This window comes from Prionailurus viverrinus, chromosome B4 (assembly GCF_022837055.1).
Source record: "Prionailurus viverrinus isolate Anna chromosome B4, UM_Priviv_1.0, whole genome shotgun sequence".
Classification (NCBI taxonomy): domain Eukaryota; kingdom Metazoa; phylum Chordata; class Mammalia; order Carnivora; family Felidae; genus Prionailurus; species Prionailurus viverrinus.
Genome location: NC_062567.1, coordinates 134,706,096 through 134,711,565, shown reverse-complemented (window position 1 = coordinate 134,711,565; position 5,470 = coordinate 134,706,096).

Below are 5,470 nucleotides of genomic sequence, written 5' to 3'. Positions count from 1 at the left end.
GGTCTTTCCTCTTTTCTCCTTCCTTCCCTTCCTCCTTTCCTCCCTCCCTCCCTCCCTCCCTCCCTCCTTCCTTCCTCCTTTCCTTCCTTCCTTCCTTCCTCTCCTCTCTACCTCCATCCATCCTTCTTCCTCCTTCATAACCATTTCTTTTTTAACAAATGTTTATTTATTTATTTTGAGAGAGAGAGAGAGGGAGGAGGGAGGGGCAGGGAGAGAGGGAGAGAATCCCAAGCAGGCTCCCGGCTGTCAGCGCAGAGCCCGACGCAGGACTCGAACTCACAAACCAGGGGATCATGACCTGAGCCAACGCCAAGAGTCAGACGTTTAACCACCTCAGCCCCCCAGGCGCCCCCTTCACAACGCCTCCTAAGTGCGCATTGCACGCACATTGTGCGGTGTGAACGGGCCGAACTCTTTCAACCTGCGACGCTGCACCTCTCTCCCCAACACCCCATTTCCCCTCCCAAGCCGCTGGCGACCACCTTTCTACTTTCTGCCCCTATGAGCGTGATGGCTCTAGGTGCTTCATAGGAAGTGGAATCCGGGGCTCCTGGGTGGCGGCTTCAGCCCCGCAGCCTGTGATACTGGTTGTGGCCGCAGGAGCTGCCACGGCAGATGCAGACAGATGCCTCAGGCGACCGTTTCTCCACGCCTTTGTTCAGGTGGCAACCGGAGGAGGGCTCTCTGGGGGCGACAGGAGGTGGTCGGAGGATGTGTGACCCTCCTGTGCACGAACCCCCCCCCCCCCCCCGCCCCGGGGGGGAGGCTGCTTTCCCAGAGCCACGCGAGTGCGTGCAAACCTGCAGGTGTGCATGTGTGTGCGGGGGTCCGAGTGTGAGCAAGGACGTGCATGCGAGCGCAAGGGCCTGTCGGTGTGTGTGTGCCTGAGAGAGAAGACGGAATAGCTCGGACCCGGGAAGGTCACCGACACCACGGTGGGGACAAGCCAGAGAGCCTTCCCAGCGCGGGGCTCCGGATCTGGAGCCCGGGGCTGGAGGAGGGCGGGGCATCGTGCCCGGGGAGGCCACGGAGAGGCCACGGAGAGGCCACGGAGAGGCGGAGAGGAGGGGAGTTTCAGCAGTGGGAGGAGTGGACGAGTGGCCAGCTGTGGCAGGGGTGGGGCCTCCGGTGGCAGCTCGGTTCCCCGCCCTCAGCCAAGAGGCGGCCAGGGGAGCCCGGACTGGCCCTTGGGACACAAGATCAGGGGCCTCCCACGGCCTCGGGTGGTGGATTCTGGGACTGCCGTGGGGGCGAGGGGAGCATATTGGCTGTTGTGAGTGTGTGCAATTGCGGGACCCGCGTCCTTGGGAGCACGGGTCCTCCGCGTGACGGGGCGGCGATGAAAGCCGAGCGCAGCCCCCTCCCCAGGCGCGGGGCCCTGCGTGGGGGGGTCCTGGCTGTCGGGAGCAGCGGTGGCGGCAGCTGAAGGGGACTGCTCGGCGGGCTGAGCATACCCCACTGGGTCGCGCGTCCCCGTCTGCCGGTGAGGCTGGGAGGCTGTGCGCGCGTGTGCGTGTGCGTGTGCGCGCGCTCCCTGCGTGCCCCGCAGGTGACCGCTGCGTTTGCAGCGTGCCCCAGCCTATAATGACGCCCTGAAGAAACGCCAGTGGCATTCTGAGCTGAAGTCTGGGACGACGTGAAGGAAATGGTAGACGAGGGGCCAAGAATACCGTAGGGTTTCCGTTTCCCTTTTCCAAGAACAGGATCCAAGGCTCCCTCTGGCCTGGACGTCTCTCCTCCGAAAGGATCCTTTTCCGTTCAGCTCAGCCCGCAGACGTGTGCCACACGGGCAACCCCTGAGCCAGGCCCCGGGGGGTGCAGGCCCCCAGCCGTGGGTCCCACGACCCGTCCCCAAATGCTCGGGCCAGCGGCCACCAGAGCTCCGCAGTGGGACAGAGCTGGGACAGCGTTCCGGGGCCGCCATTCTCAGAGCCGAGGGACCACAGCCGGTCTCACACCCACCTCTTGGAGCCGCTGCCACCTGTCAGGTAGGACGGGGACGGGAGGACCGAGCAGACGCTGGCCCAGAGCGGGTGCGTGCATGGGTGTGCACGTGTGCGTGCATACATGTGCGTGGGTGTGCACGTGTGCGCGTGCACGCGCATGCATACATGTACGGGCGCGTGCGTGGACGTGCACACGCGTGCGCGCACATGCATAGGCGTGCGCGTGTATGCACATGTGCGTGCATGCACGTACGTGGGCGTGCACATGTGCGTGCATGGGTGTGCACGTGCTGCACATACATGGAGGGAGTGGGGTGTGGGGAGCCCGCAGGGGAGGGCGGCCTGGAGTCCCTCCTGCCCTTGGAGGTGAACTGTAGGGTCTGGAGCGCCACTCCAGGCCCCCTGAGCTGCTTGCAGATAAAACTCGGGGCGACAGCTCTCGGAGGAGCAACAGCAGCTCTGCGTCGGCTACCTGACCTCTGACCTCTGGGTGGAAGTTAGCCCCGCCCCCCCGTCCGCCGGGTCAACAAAGCCCCGCCTCATGAGCAGCCCCCCAGGGTTGTCCCCGGCAGAGATCAGACACGCTCACATCACACCCTGGGGGGGGTCGATGCCCCGACGAGTCACATCTGCTCCAGGCCCCTCCAAACTCCCAGTCCGCGTGGGACCTGCGTGAGATCCGGCAGCTGACGGGGTCACGGACATGCGTGGATGTTCCCATTGACTCGTTTCAAACATGTGTCGAATGCTGCTTCAACAGACGAGGTTTGCTTTGGGATCTTAGGTGTTTTGTTGTAAAAAACTATTCTAAGAAAAGTGTCCCTGGGCTTCCCCGGACGCCCGAAGGAGTCACACGGACCAACTCAAGACCCCCTGAGACAGAGTGGGACCCCGGCTCTGGTTTCCCGAGATGAATGAAAAAAATTTTTTTAATGTTTATTTTTGAGAGAGAGAGAGACAGACAGAAGGTGCGCAGGGGAGGGGCAGAGAGAGAGGGAGACACAGAATCCCAAGCAGGCTCCAGGCTCTGAGCTGTCAGCACAAGGGGCTCAAACTCACAGACTGTGAGATCATGACCTCATTTAAGAAGGTTTCTTAAACCCCAGCCCGGGGGATGCATAGAAAACATTCCATTGGAGAAGGTTCCCTGGGGAGGCTGCTGACAGATCCCAATTATTTCACTCATTCAACAGATTCCTTGACCTGTGGCTGGACCAGGACAGGTGGCCTCCTCATAGGGGCAGACTGATCACGGACTCATCTGTCAGAGCAGGTCTCCCAGGAAGTCATGAGGCTAACGCCCGGGGGCCTCTCTTGGACTCAGGTCTTTTCCAGGGGGTACGGTGTTGCAGATGTACGGGTTTTTCCACAACTGGAATCTCTCTCCAGTCTGCTTTTAAAGAAAACTCCCACACTGTATGAGCTTCCGGTCCCACGACCCCTGATTCTACCCCTGAAATTTCAGTGCCAAATCCCATGGAGGGAACAGGGGGAGACACTGGAGGTAGGGTGTGGGCTGGGGTGTGAGAACAACAGAGCAGTGGGGCAGACACAACCTTGGGGCTTGACCTGAGCTCCCTGGTGGCCAAAGTGAGACCCGGTCAGGGATGCGACCTTCATCGTAAGAAAGTTTGGTTCTCGGGGGGGTCACCAGTGTTTCATCTAAGGCCAAGGCCCACACATTCTGTGGATTTGGGGCGGGGGCTACCATAGCTGGTCGTTTATCCTAATTTATGTAACGCTCGGCCCTGGTTTTTCTTATGTAATTCACCAATTTATAATAAGATGTTTTGATGTAGATGACCTTCAATATTTTTTGAACAAGGCTGAGTATAACACAGGGTGCCTGGGGGGCTCAGTCTGTTAAATGTCCGACTTCGGCTCAGGTCACGGTCTTGCGGTTCACAAGTTCGGGTCCCACATTGGGCTCTGTGCTGACAGCTTGGAGCCTGGAGCCTGCTTCGAATTGCGTGTCTCCCTTTCTCTCTGCCCCTCCTCTGCTCACCCTCTGTCTCTGTCTCTCTCAAAAATAAACATTAAAAAAAAAAAAAAAAAGGCTGGGTAGAACATGTGGACATGTTCCAGGCCAATGTAATGAGCGGCTCCTTTAAAGGGGGTATGGGGGCAGCCCCAGCAGAAGCAGCCCTTCACTGCTTCAGGACCCAGGCTCAGCACCCATCCCGCCGGGACTCAGGCTCAGCACCCATCCCGCCGGGACTCAGGCTCAGCACCCATCCTCCTGGGGCTTCAGCCTCTCCGTTGCAGGTGAGGCACCACTGGCTGGTGTACGGGGCCTCCCTCCCACCCCCCAGGGGCAGGATTTGTCACAGAGCTCAGGGACGCCCACAGAGCGCCCACACTTGACCATGAGCCCACGTGCTGGCAGATGCCACTGGAGCCCACAGGGGCCTGGGATGCTCAGACCCCCACAAAGGAGGTCATCGCTAGGGGGTGGGGGCAGAACAGGGGGCCCAGCACCCCGGTGAGGGCAGAGCCCAGCCAGCCAGTTCCCTGCCATTTCCGCCCTTTCCTGGGCCCTTCTGCTTTGAGGGGACCCTGCTGATAATGGTCACCCCCAACCCCCACCCCAACCCCAATGTTAGCTGGTCTCGAGCTTGTCCCGAGCTCCATGAAGGAGCTGGGAGCCAAGGAGGGCAGTTCAGGGATCTCAGCCCCATCGGCCGAGCAGCACGGCCATTCTCCTTGGTTCTCGGACCGGGGACAGCCTTCCGGCCCAATTCCCAACCCCGAGCCCAGCTCCCCGGAGGCTGGGGTCACTCTCTTGCTCCCCAGCTGCCCGGCTGAGCCCTACCTGTTCCTAAAGCACCTTCTGAGTGCTAAGTGGTTGTGAACCTTGCGAAGGTGGTAGGTACATTCTGGTCCCACAAGTGACAAGACTGAGCTCCTCGGGGCTCCTCCGCCCCACCCCACGTCTGCACGAGCCAGGGGCTCCTGGCTGGTCTTTCCCGGCAGGTGGGAGAAACTTGCCCATGCGGACGGCTCTTCCAGCGGATCCCCGCGGGCGGGGGGCTCCTGTGACTCCGCACTGGCCTCCCTTCCTTGACCACCCGACTCCCAGGGGTCCCCAGTCCCCCTTCCGTTAGGACTGCTCACCAGGCGGTCTCCCTTGTTATGTGCTCATGGGACACTCCCCACCCCACCTCCAGCAGAAAACTCCAGGAGGGGTGGGTCCTTTGAATGGGGCCAGGGGGTCGGATTCTAACCTGTGCAAAAACATCCACCCCCCCCAGGAGAAACCCCACGCTCCCTTCGCCCCCTGGCGGCCACGCCGACCCCTGGCCCTTTAAGAGTGTGCCCCTACCCGCTGTGGTCCCAGCCACTCCTGAGGCTGTCCGCTGTCAGGATGGGACACAGACACAAGGCAACGGGAGACCCCCCACCACCCCCCTGCTCTGGGAGCGGGGAGGGGTGGTCCCAGCGCGGGGGGTGGGCGAGATCTGAGGGTGGGGACCGCGGGAGGACATCTGGGGCCTGGCGTCGCAGACACGAGCTCAGGATGGGGG